The sequence below is a fragment of the Carettochelys insculpta genome, chromosome 21 (genome assembly GCF_033958435.1).
Source record: "Carettochelys insculpta isolate YL-2023 chromosome 21, ASM3395843v1, whole genome shotgun sequence".
In the NCBI taxonomy this organism is placed as follows: domain Eukaryota; kingdom Metazoa; phylum Chordata; order Testudines; family Carettochelyidae; genus Carettochelys; species Carettochelys insculpta.
Genome location: NC_134157.1, coordinates 25,159,791 through 25,184,996, shown reverse-complemented (window position 1 = coordinate 25,184,996; position 25,206 = coordinate 25,159,791). Strand labels below are relative to the sequence as shown.

General features: G+C 50.7%; 1 long non-coding RNA gene across 2 annotated transcripts in view; it reads left to right on the top strand.

Moving 5' to 3' along the window:
- Positions 1–25,206, top strand: part of LOC142024022 (uncharacterized) — a 220,636-nt gene that overhangs the window by 89,081 nt on the left and 106,349 nt on the right. For both annotated transcript variants that reach the window (XR_012648367.1, XR_012648366.1), the window contains exon 5: positions 14,564–14,648. This is a non-coding gene — a long non-coding RNA (uncharacterized LOC142024022). The remainder of the gene's footprint in view (positions 1–14,563; positions 14,649–25,206) is intronic.

Genomic DNA, 25,206 nt, shown 5'->3' with positions numbered 1-25,206 from the left:
ATCCAGAGTGACCTGGATAAATTGGAGGACTGGGCCAAAATAAATCTGATGTGATTCAACAAGGAGAAGTGTAGAGTCCAGCACCTGGGGCAGAAGAATCCTAATCATTGTTATAGGCTGGGGACTGACTGGCTAAGCAGCAGCACAGCGGAAAGGGACGTAGGGGTTATGGTGGATGAAAGGCTGGATATGAGTAAACAGTGTGCCCTTGTAGCCAAGAAGGCTAACGGCATACTGGGGTGCATTAGGACGAGCATTTCAAGCAGATCTAAAGAAGTGTTTTTTCCCCTGTATTTGGCACTGGTGAGGCCACATCTGGACTATTATGTGCAGTTTGGGCCCCCCATTATAAAAAGGATGTGGATGTGCTGGAGAAGGTTCAGTGGAGAGACACAAAAATGATTAAGGAGCTTGAGCACAAGACCTATGAGGAGAGGCTGAGGGATTTGGGCTTATTTGGTTTACAGAAGAGAAGACTGAGGGGTGATTTAATAGCAGCCTTCAACTTCCTGAAGGGGAGCTCTAAAGAGGATGGTGAGAAGCTGTTCTCAGTGGTTTCAGATGGCAGGACAAGGAGCAATGGTCTGAAGTTACAGTATGAGAGGAGTAGGTTAGATATTAGGAAAAACTACTTCACTAGGAGCCAGGTGAAGCACTGGAATGCGTTGCCTAGAGAGGTGGTAGATTCTCCATCCTTAGAGGTTTTTAAGTCCCACCTTCACAAGGTCCTGGCTGGGATGACTTAGTTGGGGTTGATCCTGCTTGAAGCAGGGGACTGGACTCAATGACCTTCTGAGGTCCCTTGCAGCCCTAGGATTCTATGATTCTATGACTCTGTGCCTCAACCTGGTTCCCAAACCTGGGTCCCTGCCGTGGGGCTCTGTGCTCCACAGCTGGGCTTCCTGGCCTAGCTCCCCAATGCAGGGTTGCTGTCTGGGGTCTTTGCAGTGGGGCCCCCTGAGCTTGGTGAGGCTCCCCACAGTGGGGCTCTGAGACCCCAGAAGGGTTCTCCCCAAGGGGGCTCTTTGACCCAGCTCTCCACCATGGGGATGCCCAACAATGGGCCTCCCTGCTACCAACAGGGCTCTGCTGCAGGAGTTCTCTGGTCCAGCAACATTCATGCTCCTGCCAGACCAGAGATGTTGCTGATGGCAGTGCCAGATGGGGAGAGTTTCAACCTGTACTGAAAATATTACAGTGTTATTCTGTAACTTCCCCATGTCCACAGCTAGTTACCTCATCATAGAAGCTAATCATATTGGTCAGGCATGACTTGATCTTGGTGAATCCATGTTGACTGCTCTTGATCACTTCCACCTCTTCTAAATGCTTCAGAATAGATTCCTTGACGATCCTCTCCATGATTTTTCTGGAGACTGAGGTAAGGCTGACAATTGATAGTTCCCTGGATTGTCTTTCTTTCCTTTTTTTAAAGATGGAGCACTATATTTGCCTTCTTCCAGTCATCTGGGACCTCTCCTTATCTCCATGGGTTTTCAAAGATAATGGCCAAAGGCTCTTCAGTGACATTTGCCACTTGCCTCAGTGCCCTGGGGTGCATTAAATCTGGACCCATGGATTTGTGTATGTCTGGTTTTTCTAAATAGCTCTTAGGCTGTTCTTTCCCCACTGAGGGCTGCCCACCTCCTTCCCATACTGCATTGCCTCGTGCAGTAGTCTGGGAGCTGACCCTGTCTGTGAAGACAGAGGCAAAAAAAGCATTGAGTATTTCAGCTTTTCCCACATCATCTGTCACCAGGTTACCTCCCTTATCCAGTAATGACCCTACACCCGCCCTGATTACCCTCTTATTGTTAACATGCCTGTACAAACCCTTCTTGCTGCTTTTCACATTCTTTGCTAGCTGCATTTCCAGTTGTGCTTTTCGTCTTCCTGATTACTCCCCTCATTCTCCAGTCCAGCAATATATTTATACTCCCCTTACTCATCAGTCCAAGTTTCCAGTTCTTATGGGTATCCTTTTTGAGTTTAAGCTCACAAAGGATTTTTCTGGTAAGCCAAGCTAGTTGCCTACCATATTTTGCTTTTCTTACTGCAAATCGGGATGGTTTGTTCCTGTGCCTTCAGTAAGGCTTCTTTAAAATCCTGCCAGTTCTATTGGACTCCTTTTCCCCATTCCTCACATTGTAAACTGAACCTCCAAATTCTTTGGGTTCTGCCTATCACCTCTGCTGCTATTTCCCTTAAATTTACAGAGGAGAAAGTGGCTGTGTTTTTGCTGGTTGTTTCATGTGAGCCCACTGCCTTGGCTACACTGTGATTTGTAACCACTGTAATGAGGTTCAAATTGTTAGCTTTTACCATTTTTACTGAGCACATTGCTTTAGAAATGGACAACTACTAGATTCTTTGCCATAGGAATTTCCTTGGAGAAATACTGTACATTAAAGCACCATAGTAAAAGGGAAGTGCTATTATGACTCATTTATAATTGTGGTGATTTGTATATGACAGGATGTCAAGGGTATGTTCAGAAATGTGATACTCTGTACATGTGATCTCCTGGTTCATTTTGTTCTGTGACTATGCGACTCACCTTGTGACCTCTGCAATAACATTCTTGGCTCTTTCAGAGCACCAGATGTCAGTTTCATTAGCTAACCAAGTTACTTCTCTGTGTATTAAGAAAGTTCTGAGTTACACAGAATTGCTCTTCAGAGAAAGTGCAAGAGAGCATTTCTATAACTTACGATCTTCTAATCTTTTAATTTTGTCAGTACCAGCATTCTGCTGTGAATCCACTGAGGCTGCCATCAGTTTTTAAAGACCCAGGTCTTGGAATTCACTGCCACTAGACTAAATAAAATTTGACAGCAATCTTCAGTTTTAAAAACAGGAGGGTTTTCTGGCTCTAGCATGTAGTGTAAGTACAATTACATACCATGTGCATCTTACTATAAAAAGGACTATGTGAGATAGACCTTTAGCAACTTCATGAATCAGTACCAAAATCGGCACTCTTTCCACTCCAGGTCACCTGTATTAACGTTCCCTCTTTTGTCTTTGTATATTGTCTAGCACATTATGGATGCTGCCAGCAACAAATCATAATACAAATGACAACTATGATAATAATATAACCCTGTCATTTTTCATGTGTCTTTGCAGAGGAGATTTTAGCTTGTAAACTATCTTCCACACCAAGAGCCTTCGTTTTAGGGTACTAAAGATGAGCTGTAGTAGCTCAGGTGTGTGAAAATTCCTCCTTTGCTGAGTACTTCTCATCATATCCTGGAACTTGCGTATTCTTCTACCAAACAATCCACCCTGCTTTTTTTTTTTCCCTGTTGGTGCATAACTGCTAAGATGTGGTAGTGCAAACAAAGAAAAACTACCTCTCAGGAGCAATGCATTTTGAGAGAGAGAACTTCATTTAATTTAATGCTGAGTTTACAGCATACATGCTGGTCCATTCATAGATACTGTCCATTCAGAGAGAGACAGGAGAACTCAGGGTGTGGAGGCATAGGCACCCAAAGTAATACATCTGCTATTAGTATTCCTCTGTATGTGATCACCTGTTTCCATGACTCTTTGCATGATGCATGGTCCCTCAGTGTGTCCCCTCATCTGTCTGTTCTTCCTTTCACACTCGCCTGCATGGGAACTCTAGACAGGGTTTCCTTTAAATGCCAAACTTATGGAATGGCTCCCTTTGCACCAGAGAGATTTAGTTAATTAATCAGTCAATCCACAAGCCCCCCCTGTTGGACTCATCTATTTTGCGTGTTGCAGGAGCCCCTTTAGGGTGGTGATTGTGCCCTTGGTGATTGCACCCTGTTAGTCTTGGTGGCTCATGCAGATGTAGCAACAAACCCTTATAATCTTCAAATTACAGCTATGAATGTAATGCACCTATGGCTGTTCTTTATGCCTACAACAGCTGAATGATGGGAAAGCAGTTACACTGTAACACATCTTGCAATGGCCACTGATTTATCCCTGTAGAAGACTTTGCTTCTTGCACTTCCCTAAGTGGAACTCCTATTCTGTGTGGTTCCTCTGGGCATACTGAGAGACCTACTAACTGATATTTCCCAGCCTTTGGTCCTGTCTCATATCCCTTGCACTTACATTTTCTATGCTGAGGAAGGCAGCAGCATCTGCAATGGGAATAGTTGCGAGACTCAGAGCTAGAGAAGCCATCAAGGGCTTTCTCTGTGTTTTGGTTTGGTTTTTGTGTTTGTTTTTCATATATATTTTCCCCTACAGTCAGCATCTTGTGGTCATTTCATATTTGTTTTGTAGATTCCAGGATTTTTAGCAGTAGGCAAAGTTAGAAGATCACATCAATCCCCAAGAAGATCCAGACACTGGACATAGGTTAGACTTAACAACAAAGAGGAAGAAGAATTAAGCTTTAATAGTCTGTTGGGAAGTGAGTTTCAGTATCTTGCTGGTTGTCACAACCTGTTAAAAAGTTCTAGATAGGGTTGTTAGCAGTGTGAAATAGAAACCTTTTCACCCCTACCTTCCTCTCTGTCTCCCAAGCTTGCTGTTCTTTGGTTTCATGTGTCCTACATGCTGCTTTTGAGATACACACTTCATAGAAAGTCTGCCATGATTTCCATGAGATCTGAGTGAATACAGGCAAAAGCAGAAGGGAACAGATTCCCAGATGTTTGTACTGCCTTGGAGAAATCAACGAGTCTGAATGATCCAATCCAGTCATTGGTCCAGAAAGCTGAAGACAGACACGGGGACTTTAAAACAAACAGTTTGACAGCAAAGTGTTAAGACTTCATTGGAAATCAGCAGAATTTTTAAACCAGTGATTTAATTGCGTGCAGGACAGGGGAACAGCTGCACTGATCAGACTGATAGCTTTTGTTCTTCCACTTTCTGCAAAAATCGGTGGCAGACAAACTACTCAAGAAGGTACAGAACTTGTAATTAAGAAAACCAGAAAGCAGTGCAGTAGCACTTTAAAGACTAACAAAATAATTTGTTAGGTGATGTAACAGCAACGAAGGGTCCTGTGGCACCTTATAGACTAACAGAAAAGTTTTGAGCATGAGCTTTTGTGAGCACAGACTCACTTCATCAGATGCACAGAGTCTGTGCTCACGAAAGCTCATGCTCAAAACTTTTCTGTTAGTCTATAAAGTGCCACAGGACCCTTCATTGCTGTTACAGATCCAGACTAACACGGCCACCCCTCCGATACTTTATTAGGTGATGAGCTTTCATGGGACAGACCCACTTCTTCAGATCGTAGCCATGGCTATGCTCTGATGAAGTGGGTCTGTCCCAGGAAAGCTCATCACCTAATAAATTACTTTGTTAGTCTTTAAAGTGCTACTGGACTGCTTTTTTGTTTTCATAGTGTATATAGACTAGCACGATTATCTCTCTGTTACTATTCAACTTGTAACTAATGATTAGGTGACAGTTGACTCTTGGGGAAGCTGATTGTCCTGTGACCTCAAGCTGAGTCACTTTGCATAATTTGTACTTCAGTCACTGTAACTGCAGATATTTGCATTATCCACGTATGGCTATGGCTACATACAGAGTTATTTCAAAATAACTTTGCTAGCATCTAGACCATGGTTTCCCAAACTGGGGGGCATGAAGAAATTCCAGGGGAGCGCAAGGCACCCTAGCCCCCCACCCCGATCATTCTCTCCGCCCCAAGAAAGAGCTGGGCTTTGCTTCCAGCTCTCAGCCCCTGCCATTTTATGTGGGTGACCCAGCACAGCTGCTATAAAAAGCAGGCAGCTGGCAAAGACCCACATGGAGCTAGAAGACCCATGTGGAGTTAGTTGCCTCTTGCAAAGGTGAGTGAGTGTGGGTTGGGGGAGGAAGAGGAGGCTGGGCTTAGATGGGAGGCTGGGGGTGCCTGGCTTGGGACTGGGGGATGGGGATGGGGTAAGAGCAGGGTCCAGGTGGTAGCTGGCTTTGGGGGAGGGGAGGGGCTCAGGCAGGCAGCTTGTGGCTCACAAGGTGTGATGGAGTGGGGTGTGTGTGTGAGAGTCAGGCTGGATATGTGTGTGTGACAGGCAGAGCAGCTCCCTGTGGCTAAGGTGAGCCCCTGGGGCTGTAACCTGAGCTAGCAGGTAACACCTCTGACCTGAACAAAGAGCAGGGAAGAGCTGATGGGGTTTTGAATTGGAGGTGGCAGTTAGAAGCTTGAGGGAGAGGGAGTTGGAAGGCAACCAGCCTGGCTGAGGGGAATCTAACTCCAGATGGGGCACCCCTCGGGCTCTTCTCCCCGGGATGGACTGGAATGACTGTCTCTGCCTGCTGTACTGACACATCTGTACTGAGCTGTGCCTCTGTCAACTAATAAACTTCCTGTTCTACTTGCTCAGTGAGAGTCACTCTTGCCTGCGGATGGATGCAGTGCTTGGGGATCCCTGAACCCCATCACATGGGGCTTGGTTGGGCAACTAGCAGGGCTCGGGCTGGTAGGTGGACAGGTGGCTGGTCCCAGCAGCACCAGACTCAGGTGGCTGGCCCTGGCAGTGCAGGGCTTGGTCGGCTCAGGCGGGCAGCTCTGGCAGCATAGGGCTTGGGCAGGTGGGCAGCTGGCATAGGCAGCTCTGGTGGCTGGCCCGGGGCTCAGGCAGCTGGCCAGCTGGGGCTACACCAGTCACCCACAAGGGGCCAAGACAAACTATTTGTGCTTATTTTTAATTTTAAGTGACATTTTTATATCAAGCTCTTGTGTTTATTTTAAATTACAGATTTAATTTTTTGTTAAAGGAGGGGATGGATGATGGTAAAGAAGAGGTGGGGGCATGAGTGTTTCTCAAAAATCAAAAGGGGGGCGTGATGCTGAAAAGTTAGGGAACCACTGATCTAGACTGTGCAGGCACTATTTTGAGGTAAAATCAAAATGGCAGGTGCATTATTTTGAAGTTGGTAACTCTGAATGCATGAGGAATAACACCTATTTTGAAATTGCTATTTTGAAATAGTTGCTATTAAAACATGGAATAGCGCTATTTTGAAATAAGTCATAATGGGCTCCAATGGCACTATTCTGAAATAGCGCTATGTATCCGGAAGTTATATTTCAAAATATCAGGGTGCTACTTTGAAATATATTTTGTGTGTAGTTGTGTTATTTTGAAATGAGATGCTTCAGAATAGCTGTTCTGAAGTATCGTATTTTGAGATAGAGCTGCAGTGTAGCCTAAGGCTACATCTATACTGCATTCTGCTTTCGGAAGTGGAATGCTAATGAGCAAGATCAGAAATGCAACTGAGGCATGGAGTTACATATCTCACACCTCATTTGCATATTCTCAAGCAGCCTTGTTCACGAAGAGCCTTTTCCAGAAGCAAAAATAGCTGTGTAGATGGGGTTCCTTCAAAAACAAATCCCATTTTCGAAAGACCCCTTTTTCCTATTTTGTTTCAGGAAGAAAGATTCTTTCAAAAACAGGGTTTCTTTTTGATGGAACCCCATCTACATAGCTGTTTTTTGCTTCTGTAAAAGGCTCTTCCGGAAGTGAGATCATCCAAGAATATGGAAATGAGGCATGAGATATGTAGATCTGTGCCTCATTTGCGTTTCCGATCTTGCTCATTTTCATTCTGCTTCTGAAAGCTAAATGCAATGTAGACATAGCCTCGGTGTTTAATCCCTTTTTAAGTTATGTCAGTCTCATTGTCTCAATGATATCACATAGTGAAAAATTCCACATCAAGGAAATATATATGAAAAAGGAGAATTTCCTTGTTCAGCTTTAAATATGTTGTCTTTCATTTTCTCTGGATGTCTTTGTGTACTGGGAGAAGGACCATGTGATTTACCTTTTCTGTAGGGTGTTTTTACTTTACACATCTCTTTGATGTCCCTTCTCAGGATTAGATTGCTTTGTAGAGGTCCATCCCCAGGCAGAAGGCTGGCTGGACTATCACATACCTGTGGAGCATTGAGAACACTTCCCTGAGACACAGCACGTAATGTAACCTTTTTTCCTGTTTTGGGCCCTATTTATCTCAGAGTACGAGTGATGGAGCAGCCTTTGCACTCCCCTGAGTACAGCTATCCCAATTTGGCTTGGCCCTTACATTTGCCACACAAATAGATGGGACCAACAGTCTAGTCCTGAGCTCAGTGTTCCCACCTTCTATACCCTCCTCACATAGGATGACCATATTTCCCTGTTCCAAATATGGGACACTTGGGTTGCGTCTACACTACAAACTTACTTCAAAGTAAGGGGCTACTTCGAAGTAGCCTGCAGAGTGCCTACACACACTTAGAAGTTAACTTCGAAGTAAGGGAGGCTAACTTCGAAGTCACTACTCCATTCCCAGGAACAGATTAGTGGCTTACTTCAAAGTTTAACTTCGAAGTTAAGTGTGTGCAGATGCTCTGCACTCCTTACTTCGAAGTAAGGAGTCCTCCAAGGAGGCCCCTCCTGGAGGATGGAGACAGTCTGGCCTGGGCTGTATGGTCCCTGCCAGCTACGTTAAAGGAAGCAGCTAGCTGGCAACCCCAGGCAGGAAGCTGAGAGTGTGCCACAATCAGGGACAGCATGAGCTCTCCCTCAGATTGCCCCTGTGCGAAGCATCTGCCAGCCTCTGCACCCCCTACCCACCATGGCAGCACAAAAGGACCCCTCTGCTTCCCCCAGGGGCCCCAGATGAGGGGTCTGAGGGCTCACAGGGCCCGGGCAAGGGACCTCACCAAGTGGGAACCCCTGGGCATCTGGGATCTCATGGGTCATTGGGAGGCGAGGCCATTGGCCAGACGGTCAAAGGCTTCGCCGTTGCGCTGGTGGCTGCCAGTTTGCCGAAGGACCTCCTCCTCACCCCACAGAGTGAGATGATCCTCAGCTCATCCTCAGTCCAGGAGCATCAGGATAAAGGTGAAGGAGCTCCAACAGACTTACATAAAGGCCTGCGATGCTGCCAGCTGGTCGGGGACACGGTCTGTGCACTGCCCCCTCTACAGGGAGTTGCACAGGCTCCGGGGGCTAAGGGAAGTGGCCACCCTGGACCACCTCATGGACACTTCAAGTCCCCGCCCTGCAGACAGTGGTGAGGAGACAGGCCCTTCTGGCACCACCAGCCTCCCACATGGGGACCGGCCCACTGAGACTGAGGGCAATGACAAGGGCTTCAGAGATGGGACCCTCATCATTGCCCTCCCCTCTGGGACACCCAGCTGGGCAGCATCAAGCCAAGGCTCGCCCAAGCCTTGGGAGGTCACAGCCACTACAGTTGAGATGAGCAGGACGTTGCAAGGGATGGGGACAGGGCCCACCCGGAATAGCCCCACAGCCCACACACCTGAGGACGAGGGAGTGGGAGGGAACGTGGGCTGACCCTCACCAAGCGGGAACCCCTGGGTGTCTGGGATCTCATGGGCCATCAGGCATCAGGGGATCAAGGCAGGGTGCAAGGGAGCGGGAGGTCTGTCCCCCACAGGGTTGGGAGCCAGCACTCACAGGCCGTCCCCTTGCCCGCTTCTGTCTCCACAGGTCCCTCACTGGTCAGCCACCCCCACACAGCTGAGCGGGCCACCCCATTGCCCCAACCCACATCCCCCAATGGCCGTGTCCAGGCCTCATGGAGATGATGCTGGAGGGATGAGGAGGTGGCTGCCAACTGGGCGGTTGTGTGGGAGATGACCGGGGTCCTCCGGGACTGGCTGGTGATGGAGCAGGAGGTGTGGGTGAGGCTGACCGGCAGCATGGACATGGTGGCCCAGGCCTTGGCCATCCACCTTGCCCAGCTTCCCACCCCTCACCAGCCCCCCCGCCCCAGTCACCCCTCCAGCAGCTGCCCGACACGTGGCAGACCTGGCACTAGCCGAATGCCTCAAGCTGGCCCATTGGCTGCTGGCTGAGGTGAGCGCACCTGGCCTAGCCCCACTGGCTCACCCTATGGATGCAGACCCCACGGTACCCCACCCCAGCCCTACCTCCCCATGGACCCAGCCCACTTACAGCCCCACAGGGGGTCCCGGACCCAGGGCAGTAGGGGCGACACACGCCTCTGGGCAACTGACCCTACTCCCATCCCAGCCCCCCTCCTAGTTCAGTTCTCCCATCTCAGCCCCTTTCCCAGTTCGATCCCCCGGCCTGGATCTCCGTCTCCCCACTGCCGACCGTTCCCCCTGTGCACACCAAATATGTTACTACATTCCTTTCAGTTTTGTGACATACTTTATTCCCCACATTAACGTTCATTGTTCCTACTCTAGCCCCATGTCCCTGGTGCTTCATGGAAGAGTGGGGGGCAGGAGTGTGAAGGGTGTGGGGGTGGTGTGGCGTGTGGTGCGGTGCGTGGGCTGGAAGGGTCAGGGTAGGCCCTGCGTGAATGCCTGCCACCCTGACCCCATCCCTCTGTGCCTTGTGGCACAGGGCGTTGGACAGCTGCTCATAGCTGGGCCCCGGGTCCATGACCCAGCCCTGGATAAAGGGCTCCCAGTAGCCCTGCACAAGGTTGTAGAGGACACAGCAGGCAGCAGTGAGCACAGGGACATTTGGGAGGCTGACATCCAGCCTGGTGAGGAGGCTGCGAAACCTACTCTTCAGCCTCCCGAAAGCCCACTTGACTGGGCTCCTGATGTGGTTGAAGTGATCATTAAAGGTGTCCTGGGCTGACGTGGTGTGTCCAGTATAGGGCTGCATGAGCCATGCGTGCAGTGGGTGTGCGGTGTCAGCCATGATGCACGGAGGCATTGTGATGTCCCCGAGCGGGAGCTCCCATTGGTGGACATGCGTGCCCTCCTGCATCTGGCCTCCCACCACAAATTCCAGAACACCTGGGCATCATGGGCCCCGCTCGGCCACCCCACACACACATCCAGGAAACAGCCTCTCACATCCACCAGGGCCTGGAGTACCACCGAGTGGTACCCCTTCCTGTTAACGTAGGTGCCCCCGCTGTGGTCCGCAGCCTGGATTGCCACATGCATCCTGTTCAGGGCCCTGAAACAATTGGGGAAGCCCAGGTCTGCAAACCTGGTGAGGGCAGCATCCAAGTCCCTCAGAGTCACGACGCGTCGCAGGAGTACGGTGTTGATGGCTTGGACGACCTGCTGGGGGGAGGAGGAGACGTCCATGAACGCCTGAGCGGGAGACCCCCCTGCCCCTTTCCCAGTCACCCCCTCTCCAGGGTGGGTCCAGGGTGGGGGCTGGCCATACTTTGATTAGCACTGCTCCGACGGTAGACTTGCCGACTCCGAATTGGTGGCTGATAGATCTGTTGCTGTTGGGGATGGTGAGTCGCCATAGTGCAATGGCCACCCTCTTTTGCACTGGGAAGGCTGGCCGCATGCGGGTGTCCTGGTGCTGAAGGACTGGGGTGAGCCAGTGGCAGAGGTCCTCAAATGTCTGCCAGGTCATGCGGAAGTTCCTCAGCCACTGCTCATCATCTGAGCCCTCCAGCAACAGCCGCTCCCACCATTCAGTGCTGGTGGCGTAGGCCCACTGGCACTGGCTTGGGGGGGAATGAGGGAGGGTCTGGAGGGTTGTGGCCAGGGTCTGGAGGCTGGGCCCCATGCAGGTGACCAGGACATGCTGCTGGCATAGCAGGGCAAGCAGCATGGCCAGCAGGCTGACCAGGGTGGAGAGGGCATTGTCCTTGGGGAGGGAGTGAGCTGGGATGGTCTCCGTCTGTTCCCCCCCTGCACGTGCTCTGCTGCTGTCCACTGCCTGTCTGCCTTGAGCATGTGCAGGCTGTGGGTGTTGGGAGAAGCTCTTTAAGGGGTTGGCTGGGTGCAAGCCCAAAAGGGCTTATCAGCTATGCAACCCCATGCCTGCTTTGTTTCCTGGCCCCTTACTTCAAAGTAGGGGCTACTTGTGTGTGGATGCTTAACTTCGAAGTAAGGGGGCACCTACTTTGTAGTAAGGGAGAGTGCGTTTTGTGTTTAGATGCGCTACTTCAGAGTTGCTAACTTCGAAGTTATTTTATAGTGTACGTACAGCCTTGGTGAAATTGCTCAGATTTCAGCGAGTTCAATGGAAATCAATCAGACCTATGGCATACAAATGTGCAAAAAAAAGTGTTTACTGAGCACTCATTAAAAAGACATACTGCATTTTTATAACTAATAATAGGTGAAAAAAATTATAAATGTATATTCACAAGTAAATGGTTACTGTTCTTTAGAAGGACCTGTCTCTCAGTCCTGCACCATACTCCATTGGCCCCCTAAAAGACGACATAAATGTTCGGGCTTTAGGCCCACAGGAAGTTAATTTGGCCCTGACTCTGCCTCAGGAGCTCCAGAGGCTTCTCCTCCACAGGGAGCACATGGGGAATGCAGGATTTAGCCCTGCCACTCCCAGCTGTTGCCCTGCAGTGGGGCACTGGACATGGGAGTTCCTGCCTTGCAGTGTTGGGCCTGGGTATAGGGGTAGTAGCTTCCCAGTGGGGGCAAGGGACCCCTGGCGACACAGGCCTATTGGGGGTCCTCACTGGCTATTGGGGTGGCTGCCCAGCCATGGGGCACCCGGAATGCAGCCCAGCAGAGAAGGGGGCTGGCTGCAGGGAGGCTGCTCCAAACAATTGGGTACAATGTGGCTGCTGCCCCAGGAAGGATGGGGGAAGGCTTCTCCACAGCTGTCACACCGAATGGCACTCTGACTGTTCCACACTGTGGGGTGCTGGGAACTGGCTGCCTTCCTGCTGCAGGGAATCTCCCTGGCTGCCCTGTGCTGCCAGCAGCTGGGGCTGCCATCCGGCAGGGGAGCTCCCAAACCCCATGCCACATGGCACCGGGAACGGGGTTGCAGGGTGCCAGGAAGGTGGCTGCAGTCCTGCAGGCGTGGCTCCCGGCTTTGCTGAGCCTCAGGAAACCTGGAATGGGGCTACAAGCCCTGCCTTGGAGAAGGGTTTTTTCCCTAGCTGGAGGGGCAGCATAAAGGACTGTGGGGGACACACACTACCCACTTTCCCTGCCCCAACATACCAAGCCTTACACTGTGGTACGGCTCCCACTAGCTCCCTCTCCTGCTACTGTCTGCACACCTGGCCAGTCAGTATATTATACAGGTGCTCTCTGGCCAGCACCTGGTACTTGCAGCTGTGACTGCGCTGACCTGGGGGAAGGGCAGCTCAGCAGGGGGCATGAATACGGGACAATTAGCCCTTTTGTTAAAATAAATCGGGACACCTTTCTGATGCCTGAAATACAGTACTGTCCTGGCCAAGATGGGATGGATGGTCACCCTATTCTCACATGGCATATTCCAGGCCTCCCAGTATGCGAGGTCCCTTTCCCATTGTTGCAATGCTGATCCTTGGTGGAATTGGGTGACAGAACAGTGTCCTCGGGAGGATGTCCCCTTTGTGTTTGGAATGGACTTAGTCTTTGTGCCTATACAATGCACCAGCTCTTTGTCTTTAACTAGAGTCTGTTTTTATTAGATGAGTCATTACAAGGCAGCAGCACAGGGAAGCTGCTATGATGGAAAGTATACAGTATGTATACACTAACTTACGAGGCAGAGATAGGTAGGTGCCATAAATATAAACTTCCTTTCTGCTTTCCTGACCACTGATATACCTCAGGCAGGCATTTTTTGTGAGCTGTTCATATATCCCTAGCTAAAATTACTTGAATTGGTTCCATAGCACAATCAATAGCTACTAGGGCACACTGCTTCCCTATGCTAGCATTGCTAACACCATTGTGGGAGTGTTTTTTAATTTTGTGGTATGAACTACAAGTGGAATTGCACCCATGAGATGCGCATCACAGGTTCATGGAACTACAGGCAACAGAAGCCTGTCCAAGGGAGTGAGAAGCAAAGCAAAGGAAGAAACAGGGGTCAGCACAGATGACTAGGAAGACAGCCTGAAGGGTTATGCTTGCTTATACTGACCACTAGATTTTATAAGTCAGAAAATCTAAAATTGTGGAAGGCAGCTATGCACCTTGTTCCAGGCTACAGCTAGATGAACGTCATGCTGACACACTGATCTGACAAATACATGACAAATGCTGTTTGTTAAGTACTTGGGTATGCGTATTATTAGCTTTTGAACACACAGACCTGCAGAACTCAGTATTTGGCTTGAAGGTAACATATACTAACACACTCTGTTTATATAATTTAGTTCCTGGGTCACTTAATTGATATACCTTCTTTAGCATGCAGGTACCTCAAATGATTCAGCTGCTGAATACTTTTCTGGCTAAGCAAACGAAAGCAACGCTGCCATCAGAACATTTAATAAACATATGAGTCTAAATGTAAAAGTAATTTATGTGTAGTGGATTTGTTACCCAGCAGATCGTACTATTTTACATTACTGTATCACAAGAAGTAATTTATTTCTGCACCTGTGGAGCAGCAAGACCAACCTGCAGTGTTTTCAGTGACCCCCAGAAGTGATATGGTCTGCCTCTTCTGAAGACTTCCACTTTTCTTCTTTTTCTTGTGAAGAATGGTGGTTTTGATTTACCTGCTGCACAGTGCTGTGTAGAAAATCAAACAGTGGAGATTTTCTGTGCAAATATTTTTCTTTTAAAATAGAACCTTTAATGTATTCCAAGAAGCCTCTCTAACTTGAGTTTGCTCTTACTGTTATTAATTTTTTTTATTAAAGATCTTGTTATTTTCAGAGTTCCCAAGGGATCCATTAACAACAGATTTTTATGGAAAAGAAGCATGGTTAAACTGGTGAAAATAACTCTGCACAAGTCTTAAGTAAGTAATATAAGCTGCAGCAAGGACACTGTGTGTTGTTTTAATTTCCAAAAGAGCAACAGTTGAGACATTTAATTGCATTTTTATGACTTTTTTCATAACTGCCTAGTGTAAAATGTGTCACAAGTAATATATAACTGCGAACAACTTTTAAGTTACTTAAGTTGGCATCAGATTTCTTATCCTATTGGAGATGAAGATTATTTTATGTACTCCTCATCTTCAGAAAGAAATCTTTATTTTTTCATCATATCCTTATTGCTGCTCTGTAACTTTTTCCCCTTCTTTTCACCATGACTACCCTGCCTGCAAACAGGGGACAGGAACGGCATACGAGTATTTTATTTTATTTTTAAATTTATTATTCATGTATTTAGGTTTATAAAGAGTGCCCTGCGCAAAGTTTATTCTTCTACGAGTGTCCGCGTGAGTGCTCCATGTTGGGTGTTGGACTCGCCCCGGCGCCGCAGGTCGGATCTTTCCAGCAGTTTCTGCCAGACCGCGCATGTGCCGGTGCACGCTGCTCCCTTGCGCGCTCCTGGCCACGTGCGCGATCCGGTCCCCGCCAGTTCCTCTTTAACCGCCATCGGCTGCAGACAGAATCCGCTCAGGCTACGGCCAGAGTCAGCGTATTTAACGTTCTTAAAGTGTTTTAGAGTTTCTTTTTCAGTCTTTTAGATTAAGTTAGCTTGTTATTGTTTTCCAAAAAAAAAAAAAAATAAAGGAAGGAGTAAAGCTTCCAGTCTTAGTAACAAGCGGAGCACCGGAGGCCCGGGGACGTAGGGCCATTAGGCCTCCTGCCGCAGCAGGCTGAGTCAGAGAGGGGAACAGGCACAGAGAAGGTGCTAAGTACCCTATTAACATCTCAAAGACTCACCATAATGTCCTCTTCAGGATTCAAAAAGTGTGAGTCATGTCGCGAAGCGATGCCAGCCTCCGACGGGCACAGTCAGTGTATAAGGTGCCTTGGGGAATCTCATGTCACCCAGAAATGTTCCTTCTGCGCTAAGCTCACAGCCAGAGCAAGGAAGGACAGGGAGATGCGGTTCAAAATGCTGCTCTTCGACAAGGCCCTCCAGCCAGAAGTGCCGGAGCGGCCGCAGCAGGAGGGACCCACAGGGGCCCATAAAAGGAAAGCTGCCTCCCTCACCCCGTCAGTGCAAAAACGGAGGAAGCTCTCACCAACCCGATCCTTGCTGGCAGCCACAGCGAGCGGGACGGGTGGAACGCATAGCCCCCAGCCGCAGTTACAGCTGAGCAGCGGTGGCGTGGAGATGCACGTGGCAGAGGCTGAGCCTCCGATAATCAAACAGCCGCCCCGCACCACGGGCAGGGCGGCGGCCAGGCAAGCGCCGGAACTGGCGGCACCGCAGGCAGCAGCACCGATGCCCGGGGAACCGGCGGTGCAGAGCGCGCAGGCACGCGGCCTCCAGGCACCGGGGGAGACCACCCGCGCGGCACCGCAACGGAGTGTGCCGAGCGCGGCGCAGACAATGGGGCCGAGATCCCCGACGCGAAAGGGGGCGGAGCCAGCCCCGCAGGGGAGGGGAAAGGCAGCACAGAAAACCCGGCACCGCAGCCCTTCTCCAGACAGGGCTGCAGGGCTGCTCGCTCTGAGCCCTCCGCTCATGCTGCGGACCCCAACAAGAAGGCAGGGGTCACCCCCAGCCTATCCTGAGCCCCCATCCCCATTCCTACAGCCAGCCTCACCATGGCTCGGACCACCTTCACCCTTTTTGGGCTTTGAACCTTTGGAGTACTACCGAAAGTCAGTCTCTCCAGTATCTCAATTATCCAGATGATCTTGCTCCCCCAGGTGCAGGGGGTATGCGCCTCGAGAGTGGTCCAGGTCCCCATCTCAGGAGCAGTGCCCGTGTTGCCATGGTCACCCCTATCACGCAGGGCATAGTTCCAGGGACAGATCCCCCCAGACGGTTCAATATCCCCAAGGGCAATCGCGGACGGGGACGGAAACCTGAGACATCCGGCCTCTTCCAAAATAGCTATTCCGCTTGATGAAGCAGTCATGGAGTCCGCCACCACAATATGGCAGACCCCTGTGTCCACTCCACCTATAAACAAGAGAGCGGATAAGAAGTACTTCGTCCCGGCGAAGGGCATGGAGTTCCTGTTCAGCCACCCGCAACCAAATTCTCTGGTGGTGGAATCGTCTCAACAGAGGTCGAAAACTTCTCAGTACAAGACAGGGGGAACGGACAAAGATGCCAAGAAACTGGAGCTGTTCGGCAGAAAGGTCTACTCCTCCTCTACTCTACTGTTGAGAATGGCGAATTACGCAGCGCATCTAGCGAACCATAATTTTGACAACTACTCCAGGCTGACTTCCCTCATGGACTCGCTTCCAGAGGACAAGAAGCCGGTGCTCAAGGCCATCGTGCAGGAAGGCTACGCAGCCTCGAGGACGGGAGTTCAGATCGCCCTAGACGTAGCGGACATGGCAGCACGCTCAACAGCTACGGCAGTGGTCATGCACAGGGAGTCCTGGCTCCAAACATCGGGTATCCCGAGGGATTTGCAGGCGAAGATCGTCGATCTCCCCTTTGACACGCAGAGGCTGTTTGCTGAATCAACCGACTCGGTCCTTCATTCCAGTAAAGATTCAAGAGCTACTCTTAGGACCTTAGGGATTTACACCCCTCCATATAGGAAGAAAAAGTATTACCCTCAGCAAAGATGGTACCAGTATCAACCACAGCGTCCCCAGTACCACGGGTTACGAGCAAGGGCGACATCAACAGCACCAGCAATACAGAACTCCCAGGCAACATTCCCAACAGAGCCATGCGTCCTCGGGGCAGGGCCAAAGGCCACAAGTTTGACACACAGATCCAGGGCTGCACCATCACTACCATCGTGCAGTGTCATCCGAAGCTATTATTCCACCATCGCCTCCGACCATTCTACGACCAGTGGCAAAGGATCACCACAGACAAATGGGTACTGGAGATCATAGCCACGGGGTACGCCGTCCCCTTCCAGTCGCTCCCACCACCACGACCTCCACCCAGGCCCCACCTAAAGGATGCTTCCCACGAAGTGAGACTCAAGCAGGAGGTAGACCATCTCATACTCATAGGGGCAGTGGAAAGAGTGCTGGAGCAACTTCAAGGGAAAGGGTTCTACTCCAGATATTTCCTCACGGAAAAAAAAGACAGGAGGCTGGAGGCCCATCCTAGATCTTCGGGGCCTCAATCGGTACCTGCGCAAGCAACGCTTTCGGATGATTACAGTTGCCTCTATACTTACGGCACTGGACGATGGAGATTGGTTCGCAGCCCTCGACTTACAGGATGCGTATTTCCACATAACTATCCACCCGGCTCACAGACGCTTTCTCTGGTTTATGGTAGGCAAAGAACATTTTCAGTACAAGGTTCTGCCGTTCGGCCTCTCCTCGGCCCCCAGAGTCTTCACCAAGACCTTGGCAGTGGTGTCAGCCTACCTGCACAGACGGGGTGTTTGTATTCCCATATCTGGACGACTGCCTACTGAAAGGGGCCTCGAAGGAGGAGGTACTTCGCATGATACGCATCACAGCAGGCACGTTCTCTTCGCTGGGCCTGGTCATCAATCTGGCAAAATCAAAGATAGACCCCACACAGGACATAGAGTTCATAGGGGCACGTATAAATTCTATCACAGCAAGGGTTTATCTACCAAAGACACGCTTTCGAGCCATCAGTTCCCTCGTGCAAGTCATCACCTTCAGCCCTACGGTGCCGGTTCTGATGTGCTTACAGCTGCTGGGCCACATGGCAGCAGCGACGTTTGTAGTACAAAACTCCAGGTTACACATGCGCAGCATGCAGCACTGGCTGGCGAGCATCTACAAACCGGCAGCACATACCGTTCACAGGGTGGTGTCGCCCATGACAGAGGTGCGCAGATCCCTGCAATGGTGGGTGAACCCCAAGAACATGCTAACAGGGGTGCCCTTTCATCAACCACAAATATCAGTTTTCCTCACTACAGACACTTCCCACATAGGGTGGGGAGCACACATGGGCGAAAAGGTGACGCAGGGACTGTGGTCCCCTACGGAACAGTCGCTGCACATAAATATACTGGAGCTCAGAGCAGTGTTCAACGCCTGCAGACGCTTTCGAGACCATATACAAGGCAAAGTAGTCGGGATCAGTACAGACAATACCTCCACCATGTTTTATATAAATCGGCAAGGAGGAGCTCGGTCCTGTGCCTTATGTGTGGAAGCAGTCTGGTTGTGGAACTGGTGCATCGCCAACAATGTAACCTTGAAAGCCTCGTACTTACCAGGCGCTCACAATGTGAAGGCAGACCAGCTGAGCAGGCGCTTCGCACTCATGCACGAGTGGCAGATCTGTCCCGATCTGCTACGACCGATCTTTCACACATGGGGTTTTCCCCAGACAGACCTGTTTGCCACTCAGCACAACAAGAAGTGCCCACGATACTGCTCCAGGGCAGGACTGGGACGGGGGTTCCTGGGGGACGCATTCGCGATCTCCCGGAGGGGCCCCCTGCTTTACGCATTTCCTCCCACAGTGCTTATCCTCAAAGTCTTGCAGAAAGCCAGGAGAGAGGGAGCCCGAATGATCCTAGTAGTCCCAACGTGGGATCGACAGCAATGGTTCCCCTTACTCCTGCGCATGTCGGACCGTCCACCGATGCGCCTCCCGGTGGCGCCGGATCTGCTCACGCAAGCTCAGGGGTCCTTAGTGCATCCACAACCCCGAGGCCTACGACTACAGGCATGGTTAATCCATGGCTCAGCTCCCTAGAGAGCACATGTACGGAGGAAGTGCAACAAGTCCTAGAAAGTAGCAGGAGGACTTCCACCAGGAAGACCTACAAGCAGAAATGGACTCGCTTCACTGCATTGTGTTCTAGCAAACAGTTAGCCCCCCTTGCTGTGCCTATACCTGTAATATTAGAGTATTTACTGGACCTCAAGAGAGGAGGACTCTCCCTATCCTCGTTAAAGGTCCACCTTGCCGCTATTTCGGCTTTCAGACATGAAGAGGAAGGGCACACGGTGTTTGCCCATCCCATGGTTACCAGGTTCCTCAAAGGGCTGGTAAACCTATACCCCCCTCGGAAACCACTTCCACCTTTGTGGAGCTTGGACCTGGTGCTTAGTGCGCTAACGGGACCACCGTTTGAACCTTTAGCCACGGTTTCCCTCCGTCTCCTTACGATAAAGACGACCTTTCTTCTCGCAATCACGTCAGCTCGCAGGGTGAGCGAGCTTGCAGCAGTTATGGCAACGCCACCCTGCGCAGTATTTTCCAAGGAGGCGGTAACCTTACGGCTGCATCCAGCCTTTGTTCCCAAAGTTTCTTCAGTGTTTCATATTAACGAACCTATAGTTTTACCCTCGTTTTATCCAAAGCCTCATAACTCTAACAAAGAGGCGCGCCTACACCTCCTGGACGTGAGGAGGGCGCTGGCTTTCTATATAGACAGGACTAAGTTCTTCCGGAAAACGGATAGACTCCTAGTCTCTCTCGCTCCCAAATCGAAAGGAGAAGGTCTCTCTTCGCAGAGAATCTCGAAGCATATCGTATCCTGCATAAAAATGTGCTACGAACTCAAAAAGACTCCTTTACTGGCCCCGCCCAGGGCTCACTCCACTAGGGCGGTGGCGGCATCAACAGCCTTTTTCAAGGGCGTTGCTCTAAAAGACATTTGCAGAGCGGCGACCTGGTCATCCTATGACACCTTCGCCAAACATTATGCCCTTCACAGGGTATTCCAAGAGGATACCCGTCTCTCGACAGCGGTCCTCTCGGGGACAAGCTGCACATAATCCGATTACCCACCTCCTATCTTGGGTTCCTGCTGGGTAGTCACCTAACTTGGAGCACCCACGGGGACACTCGTGGAAGAAAGAGAAGTTACTCACCGTAGTAACGGGGGTTCTTCAAGATGTGTCCCCGTGGGTGCTCCACCACCCGTCCATCCTCCCCGCTTCGGATCTCTGTTTAGTGTTTTGCAGGAGCATCCGAGGCGGTTGGTCAAGGAACTGGCGGGGACCAGATCGAGCACGTGGCTGGGACCGCGCATGTGGTTGGGAGCGGCGCGCGCCAGCGCATGCGCGGTCCAGCAGAAACTGCTGGAAAAATCCGACCTGTGGCGCCGGGGCGAGCCCAACACCTAACATGGAGCACCCACGGGGACACATCTCGAAGAACCACCGTTACTACGGTGAGTAACTTCTCTTTTTGCAGACAGCCAATGATGTTTCATCTTGCGCAGATAGTGCTAGTTGTTGTTAGGGGTATACAGGGCCACTAACTTGGACATTACTTTTCTCTCCTTGTCACTGTGTGATAATGTCTGATGACAGTGTCCATATTGCCAAGCCATAGCTCAGAGTGGGCTGTTCTCCACTGAGTGTCTGATGCTTTTTTTTTTTTTAGCACAGTGTTCCCCGTGTGGTTCCAACGCAGGCAGAAAGGGACTGCATGGAAAACAACTGCCAGGGCAGTTCCTCATCATTGAGATATACAGTCAAGAAGCTGCAGTGTGGGAATTACACCCTACTCTCATTCTGGTGTTTTTCTACCACAACATTTTTGTGGTGCTCATTCCCAAGACAGCTGAGTGCTGTGCAACATTGTATACATAATTCTTGCTCTGAGGCTGTTTGTCTGGGTTACTCCATCTTTCCCATACACACGTGCAGATGGGTGCTGCGTTCTCTAACAGCAGAATTACTAAGAGGGCTCCACAATTGTTCCAGAGATGGAACTATTCCTTGTTCACTGTCCCAGGGACTCGCTGATGAAGATACCGTATATTCTGAACTCGTGGAGGGCGGGGGAGGAGGGATGTGGATTTTTAATTTATTGTTGAACTTTATGTCAACCTAATGTGACCTGAAAAATCCGGCTTCTTTTCCAAGGCCAGGAGGATAAGAGCCAGGTGCTTGCCCTAAAGCTTTGGCTGCAGCAGTGTGCTGAGCTATTTGATCTGAAATTAGACATTTTATACTGGGAAGAGAGGGAGAGAGGCAGGTTTCTTTGAGACTCTTATGGTTCTTTCTGCCACTGTACTCTAATGCAGTGCAATTACCTCATTACTGCTATAAGAAAGCATAAGACAAGAAGTCATTCTCCCGCTCTACTCTGCGCTGGTTAGGCCTCAGCTGGAGTATTGTGTCCAGTTCTGGGCACTGCAGTTCAGGAAGGATGTGGAGAAATTGGAGAGGGTCCAGAGGAGAGCAACGAGAATGATCAAAGGTCTAGAGAACATGACCTATGAAGAAGGGCTGAAAGAATTGGGCTTGTTTAGTTTAGAAAAGAGAAGATTGAGGGGGGACATGATAGCAGTTTTCCGGTATCTAAAAGGGTGTCATAAGGCAGAGGGAGGGAACTTGTTCTTCCTTGCCTCTGAGGATAGAACAAAAGGCAATGGATTTAAATTGCAGCAGTGGAGGTTCAGGTTGGACATTAGGAAAAAGTTCCTAACTGTCAGGGTGATCAAACACTGGAACAAATTGCCAAGGGAGGTGGTAGAATCTCCATCACTGGAGCTATTTAAGAAGAGGTTAGATAGATGGCTTTCAGGGATGGTCTAGAAAGTGCTTGGTCCTGCCATGAGGGCAGGGGGCTGGACTCGATGGCCTCTCGAGGTCCCTTCCAGTCCTACTCTTCTATGATTCTATGATAATATTCACAGGTAGTCATGGTGAATACTTATTCCTGATGGAACTACAATTTCTCCTTTTGTGTTTGTCTTTTGCTAACGCTGTAGCACTCGGTTTGTAGAAGAACTTGGCAGATCTGCATTCTGTGCACCTGGCTAGCCATAAGGGAGGTAACTAGGGTTACTGAAAATCATTCAACTCACACAGTAACTGCACACAGACTAACAGACAATAAGCAGGAAGTAAGATACTGGAAGAAGTTTATATGCAGTTTGATTTAAATGCCGTTGAGTTTGTAATTTAAAAAAGCAGAAACAGAAGGAAGGGTTGAGAAACAGCTTTGGAAAGCCTAGAATGAAGGGTTCTATGTACAAAAAGATGCTTTTCCAACAAGTCGCCCAGTAGCAGAGCAGGGAAAACTCTGGTGTATCAGAGCTAGCACAGCTGGCCAGTGGATTCTGGAATTGTGCATCTGCATCCAGTGTGTGTCACTTCTGCCTTTGAAAGAGAATCTGCTGCCAGCTCAGAAATAGCTCCTCAGTGGATTCACCTGAAATGCAGGGAAGGGGCTGACTGGATGCTGGGGCTTTTCCCTGTAAGCCATCAGTGACAGTGTAACACAGTTAACATAGGTGGAGCTTAGTAACAGAGAGGTAGACGTGTTAGTCTGTATTCCAACAAAACAGAACAGTAGAAATGTAGCACTTTGAGGACGAACAAAATGATTTGTTCAGTGATGAGCTTTCGTGGGACAGATGCACTTCATCAGATCAATCTCATTTCCAATACAGATTGACATTTATAAATACAGAGGTCCACAAAAATTGCAATGAAAACTGACAAATCAAGTACATGGGACTGAAGGAGGGGGCGGAAGGATGGGAGATGTTAAGTGTCCTGCCTGAGGTAATTACGAGCATCAAAGGAAGGGAAGCAGTCCTTCTGCTTGTTAACCCACTCACCTACTGAGTATGGTTTACTTTCCCAGATAGTGGCACCGAGCCCCCTGACAGAGGACTTGTCTGCACTTTTCTTTGTTTGTTTGTTTTTTGCGTAAAAACTACTTTGTTCAAGAAAAAAAATCCCTTGCATCCACACTGCAAAGCCTGTTATTCTGGAAAAACAGGTCATTTAATTCAAAATAGTATCTCCACCAAAACGAATGACTTTTCCTGACCCTCCTCCTTTCAGTTTCGAAACAGACTCAGGCCATTTCTACACAGGGCACTTCCTCCATTTTTGGGAAGAAGGGGCCTCTGGAAGAAGGACTTTCTTCCAGAAGCCCCCCTGGGGGGCCGCGCTCCTACACGGCATTTTGGAGTCCAGAAGAATGGTTATTTCTGAAAAACCTTGAGGTGTAGACATAGGGGCCATGTATACACTAGCACAAATCTTTGAAATGGAGGGCATTCAGTTAGAGTGAGGGTGGGACTGGGGGTGCCTGGCTCTGGGGAGGGCATTCAGTTAGAGTGAGGGTGGGACTGGGGGTGCCTGGCTGTGGGGGAGGGGGCATTCAGTTAGAGTGAGGGTGGGACTGGGGGTGCCTGGCTCTGGGGGAGGGGGCATTCAGTTAGAGTGAGGGTGGGACTGGGGGTGCCTGGCTCTGGGGGACGGGGCATTCAGTTAGAGTGAGGGTGGGACTGGGGTGCCTGGCTCTGGGGGGGGGGCATTCAGTTAGAGTGAGGGTGGGACTGCGGGTGCCTGGCTCTGGGGGAGGGGGCATTCAGTTAGAGTGAGGGTGGGACTGGGGTGCCTGGCTCTGGGGGAGGGGGCATTCAGTTAGAGTGAGGGTGGGACTGGGGTGCCTGGCTCTGGGGGGAGGGCATTCATTAGAGTGAGGGTGGGACTGGGGTGCCTGGCTCTGGGGGAGGGGGCATTCAGTTAGAGTGAGGGTGGGACTGGGGGTGCCTGGCTCTGGGGGAGGGCATTCAGTTAGAGTGAGGGTGGGACTGGGGGAGCCTGGCTCTGGGGGAGGGGGCATTCAGTTAGAGTGAGGGTGGGACTCGGGGTGCCTGGCTCTGGGGGGAGGGCATTCAGTTAGAGTGAGGGTGGGACTGGGGGAGCCTGGCTCTGGGGGAGGGCATTCAGTTAGAGTGAGGGTGGGACTGGGGTGCCTGGCTGTGGGGGAGGGGGCATTCAGTTAGAGTGAGGGTGGGACTGGGGGAGCCTGGCTCTGGGGGAGGGGGCATTCAGTCAGAGTGAGGGTGGGACTGGGGGTGCCTGGCTCTGGGGGAGGGGGCATTCAGTTAGAGTGAGGGTGGGACTGGGGGTGCCTGGCTCTGGGGGGAGGGCATTCAGTTAGAGTGAGGGTGGGACTGGGGTGCCTGGCTCTGGGGGAGGGGGCATTCAGTTAGACTGAGGGTGGGACTGGGGGTGCCTGGCTCTGGGGGAGGGCATTCAGTTAGAGTGAGGGTGGGACTGGGGGAGCCTGGCTCTGGGGGAGGGGGCATTCAGTTAGAGTGAGGGTGGGACTGGGGGTGCCTGGCTCTGGGGGAGGGGGAATTCAGTTAGAGTGAGGGTGGGACTCGGGGTGCTTGGCTCTGGGGGGGGGCATTCAGTTGGAGTGAGGGTGGGACTGGGGTGCCTGGCTCTCGGGGAGGGGGCATTCAGTTAGAGTGAGGGTGGGACTGGGGTGCCTGGCTCTGGGGAGGGCATTCAGTTAGAGTGAGGGTGGGACTTGGGGTGCCTGGCTCTGGGGGGAGGGCATTTAGTTAGAGTGAGGGTGGGACTTGGGGTGCCTGGCTCTGGGGGAGGGGGCATTCAGTTAGAGTGAGGGTGGGACTGGGGGAGCCTGGCTCTGGGGGAGGGGGCATTCAGTTAGAGTGAGGGTGGGACTGGGGGTGCCTGGCTGTGGGGGAGGGCATTCAGTTAGAGTGAGGGTGGGACTGGGGGAGCCTGGCTCTGGGG